General features: G+C 34.0%; 1 pseudogene; it reads left to right on the top strand.

Moving 5' to 3' along the window:
* Nucleotides 1–819: 819 nt before the first annotated feature.
* Nucleotides 820–17,601, top strand: part of LOC131595240 (uncharacterized) — a 33,900-nt pseudogene continuing 17,118 nt past the window's right edge.

Genomic DNA, 17,601 nt, shown 5'->3' with positions numbered 1-17,601 from the left:
TTTGTATCCATTTTTCATGAAACATGAACTTATTATTCATACTATCGAAGATTTAGAATTATAGAACGAAATTGTTGCATGTATGATGAGCGAAGGTAGCATAATTTAGACTTATTGAAGATAAAAACACCCTAAAATCACTATTATAAGCAAATTTAATTTTTTTAGTTCAATTCATATGTTGATGTATCGGGTCTATATATCTAAACTATACATCAATTGCTCAAAAAAGATATGTAGTACCAACACTTTTGAGAAAATGCATGTCAATGTTGGTGTCCGAAATCGATATTGAAATTTATGATTAAAAAGTGAAAAATGGAAAGTGAAAAAAATGAAACGTGAAAAAATAGAAAGTGAAAAAGTGAGTTGAAAAAAACTACAAAATACCTTTTTTGCCCCCTACTTATAAATTTAGACTAAAATAACAAAATAGTATTTTTGTGATTTCCAAAACAACAAATTTTCCTAGATTTACATCATTTAACTCATTTAAGACATACTAGTTGAACTATGTCAATTATCATATAAAATTTTATTAATCTATATTTAAATATTTAAAGTATAAAATATTATATATAATTAATTAATTCTAATCATCAGATTTTTATAAATATTTTATTTCATTTAATCAAATCTATAAAATTAGATTGTTATAAATATTTTCAGACTAAACTAACATAAAAATCAGATTCATTTTTGATTTTTAACGGGAAACAAAAATTAAATTCATAAATATATCTCTCTGTCGAGTAAAAAAAGACGTGGACGGTCCTGATTGGCTACAACACAACGAACCACAAACGTGAACCATTGGATAACTCATCCCAAAACCTGGAAACTAAACTACAAAAACCCCACAATCTACAACTAGTACTCTTTAGAGAGAGAAACAAAAGGTTTTTGTAAAGAGCAAGATCGAGACTTCAAAAACCAAATTCCCAAAATCTAGAAAAATAACCAAAAATTCGGCATTGTTAGAGGTGGATCGGAGGTCCAGGAAGTCGGAGGAAGGCGGTTCTGGTTAGTTACCATGGAAGGAGTTGGGGCCCGACTGGGGCGGTCCTCGACCCGTTACGGACCGGCAACGGTTTTCACCGGACCGGTAAGAAAGTGGAAGAAGAAATGGGTTCACGTTTCACCTTCTTCCGCTTCTTCTAATTCCAACAACACCAATCACAATCACGGTTCTTTAACAATGGTGATAATAACGGTTCTCGTCTTCTTCTTTATAAGTGGACCCGTATTACTCGAAGCCAGAACGCCAACAATAACGGAAGTAATGGGAACGTTAAGGACGCGCAGATTGAACCGGTGGAAGAGCCTCCCCGGAGGAAATTTAAATATGTCCCGGTAATTACTTTACGATGCAATTCTTGTGTTTTCTTTATTGGTTTGAGTTTTATTGGATGAGGATTAATTGATAGGATTTTGTGGGTTTCTGTTAATTGTTGCACTTCTGAAAATGAGAGTGTCTTTCTTGGATACCGAAGCGACACTACACTACACTTGTGATTAAGTTCAATGGCATCATGTCTGGTGTCCGAGCTAGAAATCTTAATTTTGTTTTGATAATTTTTATATTTGAGTGTTGGTAAGATAGCAAAATCCCTTTTTGGCGGCTTTCTGAATCACACAAGTATAGGAACCAATTAATTATCTGCTTAACTTTTCAGTATTGCCTGGGCTATAACTTATAAGTTGGTTTACAGTTTAGCGAAACTTGAATTAGGAACGCGATTTATGACTTTTTGTTTAAGCAATGAAATTCACTTTGCCGTGAATGTCCCGAGATGGAAATGGAGATATGGATGCCTTGTGGGAAACGTGAAATTCACTTTACCGTGTGATTGTCCCGAGACGGAAATGGAGATATGGATGCCTTGTCGGAAACGTAAAATTCACTTTACCGTGAATGTCCCGAGATGGAAATGGAGATATGGATGCCTTGTGGGAAACATGAAATTCACTTTACCGTGTGATTGTCCCGAGATGGAAAATGATATATGGATGCCTTGTGGGAAACGTGAAATTCACTTTACCGGGTGATTGTCCCGAGATGGAAATGGAGATATGGATGCCTTGTGGGAAACGTGAAATTCACTTCACCGTGTGATTGTCCCGAGATGGAAATGGAGATTTGGATACCTTGTGGGAAATATGTTAAGTACTGTGAGGACGAAATAAAGTTAACCGATGACTTTTTGTTTAAGAAATGAAATTCACTTCACCGTGAATTTCCCGAGACGGAAATGGAGATATGGATGCCTTGTGGGAAATGTGTTGAGTGCTGTCGGGATGAAATAGAGTTAACCGATGAGAACTCCTATAAAAGCGGTGGTGGTTTTTTTATTTGAGGATAGGATTTGGAAAGTGATTTATGATAAGTGAAAGTTTGCGTCTTGTATGATTATGATGAATAAAAGAACAACTCTTTTGCTAAAAGTGGCATGATTCAGATATTAGAATAAGAATTCTATGAAAAAGTATGTCAGAATGAGAATCAAAGAGTGTTGGAGGGAGACAAGGATTATTTTGGTGGAAATGGAAAGGAAAGATGTCATTACATAGTGGTTTGTGGCCCTAAACAGTCTAATGGAAAAGGAGGATTTATTCAGCAAAGATACTGATATTTGAAATAATAATTATTCAATAATTTTTTAGTCTTTGTTCATGTCGAAGTACTGATCTCTCCATTGTGTCGGTATATTCCATAGGGTTATTTCTTAATACATCTCTGGAATGGATTGCTTATTTCGTTTTCAAAATATTGGATATTATCATTTCATTTCCTAAGAATTTTTTAGTATTATTGATTGATACACGTAGACAGAACATAGTAGAATGTTTTGTTTTGTTCTCTTTGATCCATACCTCACCAATCCATTTAGTGGAATCTATTTTATAGTATAAAACATAAAAAAATAGACGTTCCAGCCTTGTTTAACACATATCAAATGCTACCTTAATGTTTTCATCGAGCTGGACCTTGGACAGTTTTCTCAGATTTCTGGGATCCGGAAGGGGAATTTGAAGGTCAGAAAGCCAATTCTCTGCTGCGAGCTGCTCACAACTGGATTAGGCAGTTGCAAGTTTGCCATCCTAATTTCAAATACTTTACTACCCATTATGCATATTTGTAGATGAGCAGAGTTTTATTTAATAAACTGAAGCAGGCAAGTCCCAGGTTTTGAAGTCTCACCCGGTAAACCGCTATTTTCTTTGCAAGGACCACTTTAAAGTGTTCTCATAAAACCAAATTAAAAGAGTCTACTCTTCGGTTTTCAGAAAATGCAAGGTTATTTAACAAACAGTTTCTGCTTTTCTTTAGAAAAAGTGATATTGTCTCTGGAAAATGTATATTTCACATGTCACTTTGTGCCTAGTTTTGTATAGACAATGAGCAACATTATAATTTTCAGTTTGCTCATCCTTATTGTGAGAAGTATTTATCTTACAGAATTGAATTCCAGTACTACTGGTTTATTCCTGATAGGCTAAATCAATGGATATTGAATTATTAGAATATTCTGATTGTTTCTATTTTACAATCAGCAGTAATTAATACTACTATTCATTTGGTTAGAATAGAAAGTGACAGTTAAGGTAAAATCTTCTTTGAAAATATTTGCTAGTGAATGCTCCTATATTATGATGCATAGTTATGATAATCAATTTGGTTTTATGTCTGAAAGGTCGAAAATGAAAATGATTTATCTAATGCGACATGTAGTGGAGAGGTATCATATGGATTAACAAGATTTGCTCTTAGTTTTCATTGACTTGGAGAAAGTGCAATGTTTAGAGAGATTTTGTTGAAAATCTTGGAGAAGAAAGCAGTTAGAACTGTCTATATTTGAGATATCCAAAAATTTATGTGGGGTCTCGACTAGTGCGAGGACACATAGCGGAGAGAATCAACCATAAGTCCTTAGTTTGTTACTTTAGTTTTGGATGCATTTAACAAACACATCTTAGAGCTAGCATTGAGATATATATTTTTTTGCAGATAATATACTTTTACTTGAAGGGTCGATGGAGGAATTAAATGAGAAGTTTGAAACTTTGAGATTAGCCTTAGAAGTGTATGACTTTCGTATAAGCATAAATAGGACGAACTATACGTATCGTAAGTTTAACAAAGAGAGAGATGTTTCTAGTCTAGAGTTGAAAGTTGGAAATGATATCATATCAATGGTCTGGTTATGGTTTAAATATTTTGGATATATGGTAAAAAACGATGGAGTAATAGAATGAGATGTAAAGCATCAAATTCAAGTTGCATTGTTAGAATGGAGGAGAATTTCATGCATTTTATGTGACACGAAAGTACTATTCAAATTGAAGAGAAAATTTTATTTGACTATCGTTAGACAAGCGATGATGTATGAGAAGAAATGTTGGGCGATAAAGAACTAATATAAAAATAAAATAAATGTATTAGATATTAGGATATTGTGTTGCATGTGGTAAACTATACGAGATAAAAAGAGGATTTTAGGCTAAGATCTATGGTAAAAAAATGGTGGAAAATAGATTTAGGTGATTTTGATATATATATATATATATATATATATATATATATATATATATATATATATATATATATATATATATATATATATATATATATATATATATATATATATATATATATATATGACATGTAATTCGGTTGTAAAGAGAGTAGATAAGATATAAGGTAGTCAAATAACTGGTAGACGAAGACGTAGAAAAATTATTAGAAAAAATCTTGAGATTATCTAGTTAGATAAAAATATATTGTTATATATAATATTATGGTATAGTTTGATCCCAAGTGCACTTAGTTGGATAAGACTTTTGAACAATGATATAAAATGAATTAGGACATCCAATTAAAATATTTTATTTATTTATGAATCATTTTATTTAAAAAATGTTCAACATTCAATTTTTTTATGTGAGATTCACCCTCACACTTGACATAGTACTCCACTACTTTAAAAGTACATAATGTAGAGATCTAATTTAAAATGTGAGATTCACCCTCAGACTTGATATAGTACTCCACTAACTTAAAAGTACATAATGTAGAGATCATATTTAAAATGTGTGATTCACCCTCAGACTTGATATAGTACTCCACTATTTTAAAGTATATAATGTAGAGAACATATATTTAGGGATAGATTAAAGATGAAGTCATGTATGGGTTTGTAGGCTTAAGATTCTTGTAATTTGTAAGAATGTCTGTCATGCATACTTAGAATTGCTCAAGCATACTGTTGAGTAGATTCACAAGAAAACTATACCATACAATGAAAATCAAACTAAACCATCCTATCCAGTATCCACTAAAGATTCTAATGTCTATTTTTTTTCTTTCAACCCACAATAACTTTACTTTAGAGATCAATAGAGATAGATGGAACCATACCTCTCTAATAATTTTTATTTACTATGTACCTTCTCAATTCTAAAATTGCTCTCAATTTGTAATCTCACTCTTTAGTATTTTCTCACTCTGTTTTAAGCAAACCAGAGATAACATCATGATTCAAATCATGTCTAAAAGATTGATTTGAATCAACCTATGCTAAAAATTAGAAACAAACTTTTACCACAATCTTTGAGTTATCCATACTCGGATTTTGAAACATATTCACCACACAACAGAAGACTTTTTTTTATGCATGCTTCATCAGGGTTCAGTTTAATCGACGTTCCAGCCTTGTTTAACACATTTCAAATGCTACCTTAATGTTTTCATCGAGCTGGACCTTGGACAGTTTTCTCAGATTTACTCATATCGAATTTGGTTTCTCCATGTTGGATTTGTACTTCTCACCGTCAAATTTCTCTGGGGCAATGATAGAAAGGTTTGGAATTGTTAACAATTTTGTTCTTTCTTCAGGCAAGGTTTCTATTATTTCTCATTTATGTTGGTTTTTCACTAATTGGTTCTTTTGTGCGATTAACACAAGATTGAGATTACAATCTTGTGTTGTACAAAACCAGGGTCGAGATTGAAAAAAACACAGGTATTCATAAAATTAATATTATTTTAAATGTCTCTTTTAATCAAACCTAATTTTGATTTTCCATTTTTATTTTTATATGAGAGAGATCTTGTTAGAATGCTAATCTTCTGGCTAGTTTTCTATTATCTTTCACTTGATCTTATATTTTTCAGCAATCTATTCTATTGTAGGATGACCGCCGCGACATTGAGATTATGACTGAAGTCTCTCATGTGGTACAAAACCAATGTGGAAGTTGAGAAGAGAATAGGTAGTCATAAAAATGATATTTATTTAAATGTCTCTTCAGATCTAACCTAATTTTGATTCATAATTTGTATTTCTTATAAGAGACTTCTTGTTACAATGCTAATAAAAATTTGTCGTTCCTGTTGGTACCAAGGGCTCGCAATATGTAGAATTTAGTAATCTTTGTTTAAAGCATTTGTATTATGCAGAAAATGCTACTACGGATGGAAAAATCTAGGTCGTAGAAACAATATGTTATGATGATTGAGGTATTGTTTTTCCTTTCAGTAGTAACTATAGTTATATTAACCTTATTATCATTGTTGATAAGATTTATCTTATATCAATGGGAACCTATACTGATAATTTAGTTGGTCGTTATTGTTTCGAGTACAAATAGTTCAGTCATAGTGATCACTTAATAATATTTATATCTATAATAATTCTATCTGATCATTTGCACATATGACAATTTATATTCTTGCCAATAGACTTTACAATATCAATTTTAATAGATTATTGACATTAAGGAGTTCGGACCCGACTGGGGCGGTCTTTGACCCGTTACGGACCGGCAACGGTTTTCACCGGACCGGTGAGAAAGTGGAAAAAGAAATGGGTTCACGTTTCACCTTCTTCCGCTTCTAATTCCAACAACAACACCAATCACAATCACGGTTCTTCTAACAATGGTAATAATAACGGTTCTCATCTTCTTCTTTATAAGTGGACCCATATTACTCAAAAGCCAGAACACCGACAATAATGGAACTAATGGGAAAGTTAAGGACGCGCAGATTGAACCGGTGGAAGAGCCTCCCCGGAGGAAATTTAAATATGTTCCGGTAATTTCTTTACGATGCAATTCTTTTGTTTTCTTGATTGGTTTAAGGTTTTATTGGATGAAGATGAATTGATGCTGATTGTTTTTTGCGTTTCTGTTAATTGTTGCACTTCTGAAAAAAAACGTGTCTTTGTCGGATACGGAAGAAACACTACACTTGTGATTAAGTTCAATGGTATCATGTCTGGTGTCCGAGCTAGCAATCTTAAATTTGTTTTGATAATTTTTATATTTGAGTGTTGGTAAGATAGCAAAATCCCTTTTTGCGGCTTTCTGAATTGCACAAGTATAGGAGCCAATTAATTATCTGCTTAACTTTTCAGTATTGCTTGGGCTATAACTTATAAGTTGGGTTACAGTTTAGCAAAACTTGAATCAGGAACGCGATTTATGACTTTTTGTTTAATAAATGAAATTCACTTTACCGTGAATGTCCCGTCCCGATATAGAAATGGAGATATGGATGCCTTGTGGGAAATGTGAAATTCACTTTACAGTGTGAATGTCCCGATATGGAAATGGAGATATGGATGCCTTGTGGGAAATGTGAAATTCACTTTACGGTGTGATTGTCCTGAGATGGAAATGGAGATATGGATCCCTTGTGGGAAACGTGAAATTCACTTTACCGTGAATGTCCCGGGATGGAAATGGAGATATGGATGCCTTGTGGGAAACGTGAAATTCACTTTACCGTGTGATTGTCCCGAGATGGAAATGGAGATATGGATACCTTGTGGGAAACGTGAAATTCACCTTACCGTGATTGTCCCGAGAAGGAAATGGAGATATGGATGCCTTGTGGGAAATGTGTTAAATACTGTGAGGACGAAATAAAGTTAACGGATGATTTTTTGTTTAAGAAATGAAATTCACTTTACCGTGAATGTCCCGAGATGGAAATGGAGATATGGATGCCTTGTGGGAAACGTGAAATTCACTTTACCGTGTGATTGTCCTGAGATGGAAATGGAGATATGGATGCCTTGTGGTAAACCGCTATTTTCTTTGCAAGGACCACTTTAAAGTGTTCTCATAAAACCAAATTAAAAGAGTCTACTCTTCGGTTTTCAGAAAATGCAAGGTTATTTAACAAACAGTTTCTGCTTTTCTTTAGAAAAAGTGATATTGTCTCTGGAAAATGTATATTTCACATGTCACTTTGTGCCTAGTTTTGTATAGACAATGAGCAACATTATAATTTTCAGTTTGCTCATCCTTATTGTGAGAAGTATTTATCTTACAGAATTGAATTCCAGTACTACTGGTTTATTCCTGATAGGCTAAATCAATGGATATTGAATTATTAGAATATTCTGATTGTTTCTATTTTACAATCAGCAGTAATTAATACTACTATTCATTTGGTTAGAATAGAAAGTGACAGTTAAGGTAAAATCTTCTTTGAAAATATTTGCTAGTGAATGCTCCTATATTATGATGCATAGTTATGATAATCAATTTGGTTTTATGTCTGAAAGGTCGAAAATGAAAATGATTTATCTAATGCGACATGTAGTGGAGAGGTATCATATGGATTAACAAGATTTGCTCTTAGTTTTCATTGACTTGGAGAAAGTGCAATGTTTAGAGAGATTTTGTTGAAAATCTTGGAGAAGAAAGCAGTTAGAACTGTCTATATTTGAGATATCCAAAAATTTATGTGGGGTCTCGACTAGTGCGAGGACACATAGCGGAGAGAATCAACCATAAGTCCTTAGTTTGTTACTTTAGTTTTGGATGCATTTAACAAACACATCTTAGAGCTAGCATTGAGATATATATTTTTTTGCAGATAATATACTTTTACTTGAAGGGTCGATGGAGGAATTAAATGAGAAGTTTGAAACTTTGAGATTAGCCTTAGAAGTGTATGACTTTCGTATAAGCATAAATAGGACGAACTATACGTATCGTAAGTTTAACAAAGAGAGAGATGTTTCTAGTCTAGAGTTGAAAGTTGGAAATGATATCATATCAATGGTCTGGTTATGGTTTAAATATTTTGGATATATGGTAAAAAACGATGGAGTAATAGAATGAGATGTAAAGCATCAAATTCAAGTTGCATTGTTAGAATGGAGGAGAATTTCATGCATTTTATGTGACACGAAAGTACTATTCAAATTGAAGAGAAAATTTTATTTGACTATCGTTAGACAAGCGATGATGTATGAGAAGAAATGTTGGGCGATAAAGAACTAATATAAAAATAAAATAAATGTATTAGATATTAGGATATTGTGTTGCATGTGGTAAACTATACGAGATAAAAAGAGGATTTTAGGCTAAGATCTATGGTAAAAAAATGGTGGAAAATAGATTTAGGTGATTTTGATATATATATATATATATATATATATATATATATATATATATATATATATATATATATATATATATATATATATATATATATATATATATATATATATATATATATGACATGTAATTCGGTTGTAAAGAGAGTAGATAAGATATAAGGTAGTCAAATAACTGGTAGACGAAGACGTAGAAAAATTATTAGAAAAAATCTTGAGATTATCTAGTTAGATAAAAATATATTGTTATATATAATATTATGGTATAGTTTGATCCCAAGTGCACTTAGTTGGATAAGACTTTTGAACAATGATATAAAATGAATTAGGACATCCAATTAAAATATTTTATTTATTTATGAATCATTTTATTTAAAAAATGTTCAACATTCAATTTTTTTATGTGAGATTCACCCTCACACTTGACATAGTACTCCACTACTTTAAAAGTACATAATGTAGAGATCTAATTTAAAATGTGAGATTCACCCTCAGACTTGATATAGTACTCCACTAACTTAAAAGTACATAATGTAGAGATCATATTTAAAATGTGTGATTCACCCTCAGACTTGATATAGTACTCCACTATTTTAAAGTATATAATGTAGAGAACATATATTTAGGGATAGATTAAAGATGAAGTCATGTATGGGTTTGTAGGCTTAAGATTCTTGTAATTTGTAAGAATGTCTGTCATGCATACTTAGAATTGCTCAAGCATACTGTTGAGTAGATTCACAAGAAAACTATACCATACAATGAAAATCAAACTAAACCATCCTATCCAGTATCCACTAAAGATTCTAATGTCTATTTTTTTTCTTTCAACCCACAATAACTTTACTTTAGAGATCAATAGAGATAGATGGAACCATACCTCTCTAATAATTTTTATTTACTATGTACCTTCTCAATTCTAAAATTGCTCTCAATTTGTAATCTCACTCTTTAGTATTTTCTCACTCTGTTTTAAGCAAACCAGAGATAACATCATGATTCAAATCATGTCTAAAAGATTGATTTGAATCAACCTATGCTAAAAATTAGAAACAAACTTTTACCACAATCTTTGAGTTATCCATACTCGGATTTTGAAACATATTCACCACACAACAGAAGACTTTTTTTTATGCATGCTTCATCAGGGTTCAGTTTAATCGACGTTCCAGCCTTGTTTAACACATTTCAAATGCTACCTTAATGTTTTCATCGAGCTGGACCTTGGACAGTTTTCTCAGATTTACTCATATCGAATTTGGTTTCTCCATGTTGGATTTGTACTTCTCACCGTCAAATTTCTCTGGGGCAATGATAGAAAGGTTTGGAATTGTTAACAATTTTGTTCTTTCTTCAGGCAAGGTTTCTATTATTTCTCATTTATGTTGGTTTTTCACTAATTGGTTCTTTTGTGCGATTAACACAAGATTGAGATTACAATCTTGTGTTGTACAAAACCAGGGTCGAGATTGAAAAAAACACAGGTATTCATAAAATTAATATTATTTTAAATGTCTCTTTTAATCAAACCTAATTTTGATTTTCCATTTTTATTTTTATATGAGAGAGATCTTGTTAGAATGCTAATCTTCTGGCTAGTTTTCTATTATCTTTCACTTGATCTTATATTTTTCAGCAATCTATTCTATTGTAGGATGACCGCCGCGACATTGAGATTATGACTGAAGTCTCTCATGTGGTACAAAACCAATGTGGAAGTTGAGAAGAGAATAGGTAGTCATAAAAATGATATTTATTTAAATGTCTCTTCAGATCTAACCTAATTTTGATTCATAATTTGTATTTCTTATAAGAGACTTCTTGTTACAATGCTAATAAAAATTTGTCGTTCCTGTTGGTACCAAGGGCTCGCAATATGTAGAATTTAGTAATCTTTGTTTAAAGCATTTGTATTATGCAGAAAATGCTACTACGGATGGAAAAATCTAGGTCGTAGAAACAATATGTTATGATGATTGAGGTATTGTTTTTCCTTTCAGTAGTAACTATAGTTATATTAACCTTATTATCATTGTTGATAAGATTTATCTTATATCAATGGGAACCTATACTGATAATTTAGTTGGTCGTTATTGTTTCGAGTACAAATAGTTCAGTCATAGTGATCACTTAATAATATTTATATCTATAATAATTCTATCTGATCATTTGCACATATGACAATTTATATTCTTGCCAATAGACTTTACAATATCAATTTTAATAGATTATTGACATTAAGGAGTTCGGACCCGACTGGGGCGGTCTTTGACCCGTTACGGACCGGCAACGGTTTTCACCGGACCGGTGAGAAAGTGGAAAAAGAAATGGGTTCACGTTTCACCTTCTTCCGCTTCTAATTCCAACAACAACACCAATCACAATCACGGTTCTTCTAACAATGGTAATAATAACGGTTCTCATCTTCTTCTTTATAAGTGGACCCATATTACTCAAAAGCCAGAACACCGACAATAATGGAACTAATGGGAAAGTTAAGGACGCGCAGATTGAACCGGTGGAAGAGCCTCCCCGGAGGAAATTTAAATATGTTCCGGTAATTTCTTTACGATGCAATTCTTTTGTTTTCTTGATTGGTTTAAGGTTTTATTGGATGAAGATGAATTGATGCTGATTGTTTTTTGCGTTTCTGTTAATTGTTGCACTTCTGAAAAAAAACGTGTCTTTGTCGGATACGGAAGAAACACTACACTTGTGATTAAGTTCAATGGTATCATGTCTGGTGTCCGAGCTAGCAATCTTAAATTTGTTTTGATAATTTTTATATTTGAGTGTTGGTAAGATAGCAAAATCCCTTTTTGCGGCTTTCTGAATTGCACAAGTATAGGAGCCAATTAATTATCTGCTTAACTTTTCAGTATTGCTTGGGCTATAACTTATAAGTTGGGTTACAGTTTAGCAAAACTTGAATCAGGAACGCGATTTATGACTTTTTGTTTAATAAATGAAATTCACTTTACCGTGAATGTCCCGTCCCGATATAGAAATGGAGATATGGATGCCTTGTGGGAAATGTGAAATTCACTTTACAGTGTGAATGTCCCGATATGGAAATGGAGATATGGATGCCTTGTGGGAAATGTGAAATTCACTTTACGGTGTGATTGTCCTGAGATGGAAATGGAGATATGGATCCCTTGTGGGAAACGTGAAATTCACTTTACCGTGAATGTCCCGGGATGGAAATGGAGATATGGATGCCTTGTGGGAAACGTGAAATTCACTTTACCGTGTGATTGTCCCGAGATGGAAATGGAGATATGGATACCTTGTGGGAAACGTGAAATTCACCTTACCGTGATTGTCCCGAGAAGGAAATGGAGATATGGATGCCTTGTGGGAAATGTGTTAAATACTGTGAGGACGAAATAAAGTTAACGGATGATTTTTTGTTTAAGAAATGAAATTCACTTTACCGTGAATGTCCCGAGATGGAAATGGAGATATGGATGCCTTGTGGGAAACGTGAAATTCACTTTACCGTGTGATTGTCCTGAGATGGAAATGGAGATATGGATGCCTTGTGGTAAACCGCAAATTCACTTTACCGTGTGATTGTCCTGAGATGGAAATGGAGATATGGATGCCTTGTGGGAAACATGAAATTCACTTTACCGTGAATGTACCGAGATGGAAATGTTGATTTGGATGCTTTGTGGGAAATGTGTTGAGTGCTGTGGGGATGAAATTTAAATTTAACCGATGCCTTTTTGTTTAAGAAATGAAATTCACTTGACCGTGAATGTCCCGAGATGGAAATGGAGATATTGATGCCTTGTCGGAAATGTGTTGAGTGATGTGGGGACGAAATATAGTTAACCAATGACTTTTTGTTTAAGAAATGAAATTCACTTTACCGTGAATGTCCCGAGATGGAAATGGCGATATGGAAGCCTTGTGGGAATTGTGGTTTGTGTTGTGGGGACGAAATAAAGTTAACCGATGACTTTTTGTTTAAAAAATAAAATTCACTTTACTGTGAATGTCCCGAGATGGTAATGAAGATATGAATGCCTTTTGTGGGAAAGGTGTTGAGTACCGTGGGTACGAAATAAAGGTGACTAATGAGAATTCCTATAAAAGCGGTGGTAGTTTTTTGTTCGAGGATAGGATTTGGAAAATAATTTATGGTAAACGAAAATTGGCAGCTTGTATGATGCATAGAATTACAAATCTATTGCTGAAAGTGGCATGATTCAGATATTGGAATAAGAAAATTTCAAATCTATTGCTGAAATTGGCATGATTCAGATATTGGAATAAGAATTCTAATAAAAAGTACGTCACAATGAGAATAAAAGAGTGTTGGAGGAAGAGATGGATTATTTTGGTGAAAATGAAAAGAAAAGATGTCATTACATAGTGGTCATTGGCCCGTGTATGTACCGAGATGGAAATGGAGATATGCATGCTTTGTGGGAAATGTGTTGAGTGCTGTGGGGATGAAATATAAATTTAACCGATGCCTTTTTGTTTAAGAAATGAAATTCACTTTACAGTGAATGTCCCGAGATGGAAATGGAGATATTGATGCCTTGTCGGAAATGTGTTGAGTGATGTGGGGACGAAATATAGTTAACCGATGACTTTTTGTTTAAGAAATGAAATTCACTTTACCGTGAATGTCCCGAGATGGAAATAGAGATATGGAAGCCTTGTGGGAATTGTGGTTTTGCTGTGGGGACGAAATGACTTTTTGTTTAAAAAATGAAATTCACTTTACTGTGAATGTCCCGAGATGGTAATGAAGATATGAATGCCTTTTGTGGGAAAGGTGTTGAGTGCCGTGGGTACGAAATAAAGGTGACTAATGAGAATTCCTATAAAAGCGGTGGTAGTTTTTTGTTCGAGGATATGATTTGGAAAATAATTTATGGCAAACGAAAATTGGCAGCTTGTATGATGCATAAAATTACAAATCTATTGCTGAAAGTGGCATGATTCTGATATTGGAATAAGAAAATTTCAAATCTATTGCTGAAATTGGCATGATTCAGATATTGGAATAAGAATTCTAATAAAAAGTACATCACAATGAGAATAAAAGAGTGTTGGAGGAAGAGATGGATTATTTTGGTGAAAATGAAAAGAAAAGATGTCATTAGATAGTGGTCATTGGCCCGTGTATGTACCGAGATGGAAATGGAGATATGCATGCTTTGTGAGAAATGTGTTGAGTGCTGTGGGGATGAAATATAAATTTAACCGATGCCTTTTTGTTTAAGAAATGAAATTCACTTTACCGTGAATGTCCCAAGATGGAAATGGAGATACGGATGCCTTGTCGGAAATGTGTTGAGTGATGTGGGGACGAAATATAGTTAGCCGATGACTTTTTGTTTAAGAAATGAAATTCACTTTACCGTGAATGTCCCGAGATGGAAATGGAGATATGGAAGCCTTGTGGGAATTGTGGTTTGTGCTGTGGGGACGAAATAAAGTTAACCGATGACTTTTTGTTTAAAAAATGAAATTCACTTTACTGTGAATGTCCCGAGATGGTAATGAAGATACAAATGCCTTTTGTGGGAAAGGTGTTGAGTGCCGTGGGACGAAATAAAGGTGACTAATGAGAATTCCTATAAAAGCGGTGGTAGTTTTTTGTTCGAGGATAGGATTTGGTAAATAATTTATGGTAAACGAAAATTGGCAGCTTGGATGATGCATAAAATTACAAATCTATTGCTGAAAGTGGCATGATTCAGATATTGGAATAAGAAAGTTTCAAATCTATTGCTGAAATTGGCATGATTCAGATATTGGAATAAGAAATGGGTTCACGTTTCACCTTCTTCCGCTTCTTCTAATTCCAACAACAACACCAATCACAATCACGGTTCTTCTAACAATGGTAATAATAAAGGTTCTCATCTTCTTTATTAGTGGACTCATATTACTCAAAAGCCAGAACACCGACAATAATGGAACTAATGGGAAAGTTAAGGACGTGCAGATTGAACCGGTGGAAGAGCCTCCCCGGAGGAAATTTAAATATGGTCTGGTAATTTCTTTACGATGCAATTATTTTGTTTTCTTGATTGGTTTAAGGTTTTATTGGATGAAGATGAATTGATGCTGATTGTTTTTTGCGTTTCTGTTAATTGTTGCATTTCTGAAAAAAAACGTGTCTTTGTCGGATACGGAAGCAACACTACACTTGTGATTAAGTTCAATGGTATCATGTCTGGTGTCCGAGCTAGCAATCTTAATTTTGTTTTGATAATTTTTATATTTGAGTGTTGGTAAGATAGCAAAATCCCTTTTTGGCGGCTTTCTGAATCACACAAGTATAGGATCCAATTAATTATCTGCTTAACTTTTCAGTATTGCCTGGGCTATAACTTATAAGTTGGTTTACAGTTTAGCGAAACTTGAATTAGGAACGCGATTTATGACTTTTTGTTTAAGCAATGAAATTCACTTTGCCGTGAATGTCCCGAGATGGAAATGGAGATATGGATGCCTTGTGGGAAACGTGAAATTCACTTTACCGTGTGATTGTCCCGAGACGGAAATGGAGATATGGATGCCTTGTCGGAAACGTAAAATTCACTTTACCGTGAATGTCCCGAGATGGAAATGGAGATATGGATGCCTTGTGGGAAACATGAAATTCACTTTACCGTGTGATTGTCCCGAGATGGAAAATGATATATGGATGCCTTGTGGGAAACGTGAAATTCACTTTACCGTGTGATTGTCCCGAGATGGAAATGGAGATATGGATGCCTTGTGGGAAACGTGAAATTCACCTTACCGTGATTGTCCCGAGAAGGAAATGGAGATATGGATGCCTTGTGGGAAATGTGTTAAAAAATAGATGTTCCAGCCATGTATAACACTTATCAAATGCTACTTTAGCGTTCCCTTCGATAAATCACACTTATGTTGGAAATGGCTTGTGCAACCTTGAATAGTGTTTATTTCCCCACATTGTTGGCCATCAAGTGGAATCAGTGTTGTTGATGGCAGATGGCGGAGCCAAAATCCCGACATACCGGCCACTTTGCGGCGCCGTTATAGCAGATTATGGCAGAAAAGCCTCCAATATCTGGCCGATGTTTACCATTGCGGTGAGACTACAAAATGCCATGTATATCCACCATAGCGGCCATGGCGTCGCTATTTGCTATTTAATAACACTGGGTGGAATCTACTGCTTAGAGCTATAGTCATCCATGGTTGTCAATTTCTGTATCATATTACTTTGAAATAGTAGGTATCAAAGTTGAGTTAGCTCAAAAAATTGCTTCTGTAATAGACTTGGATAGACGAGCATAGTCTTCAGTATGAGTACAAATCGTACAGTACAATGGCAGTGGCAGTGTTTTTTTAAAAACAATAAGATAAGAACAACAGTTGAATGATATGTGGTTGAGGTATAGGCTAGTTATAGCACTTGACTCCATAGATGCATTTAGCATCTCAATGTGAACTCATCTATAAACAAGGGAACTTTGTTGTGTCGAGTCTCAACCTTGCAGCTTTTGGATTGGCGGTTTTATGGATTCCGATTGTTTTTTGTGTTTCTATTAATTGCTGCACTTTTGAAAAAAGGTGTGCCTGTGTCGGATATCGAAGCGACATTAAGTTCAATGGAGTTGTGTCTGGTGTCCGTGCTAGCCATCTTAGTTTTGTTTTGATAATTTTTATATTTGAGTGTGTTTGCTAAGATACCAAAATCCCTTTTTGGCGGCTTTCTGAATAGCCCAAGTATAGGAACCAATTAGGTATCTGCTTAACTTTGTAGTATTGCTTGGGCTATAACTTATAAGTTGGTTTACAGTTAAGCGAAACTTATATCAGAACGAGATTTATGACTTTTTGTTTAAGAAATGAAATTCACTTTACCGTGAATGTCCCGAGATGGAAATGGAAATATGGATGACTTGTGGGAAACGTGAAATTCACTTTACCCTAAATGGCCCGAGATGGAGATGGAGATATGGATGCCTTGTGGGAAATGTGTTGAGTTGCCGTGGGATTGAAATAAAGTTAACCGATGACTTTTTGTTTAAGAAATGAAATTCACTTTACCGTTTCTTGAGATGGAAATAGAGATATGGATGCCTTGTGGGAAATGTAATGAGTGCTGTGGCGACGAAATAAAGTTAACTGATGACTTTTTGTTTGAGAAATGAAATTCAATATACCGTGAATGTCT

This window comes from Vicia villosa, linkage group LG4 (assembly GCF_029867415.1).
Source record: "Vicia villosa cultivar HV-30 ecotype Madison, WI linkage group LG4, Vvil1.0, whole genome shotgun sequence".
Lineage (NCBI taxonomy): Eukaryota > Viridiplantae > Streptophyta > Magnoliopsida > Fabales > Fabaceae > Vicia > Vicia villosa.
Note: the sequence above shows the minus strand (reverse complement) of the source record. Positions and strands in the feature narration are given on the sequence as shown.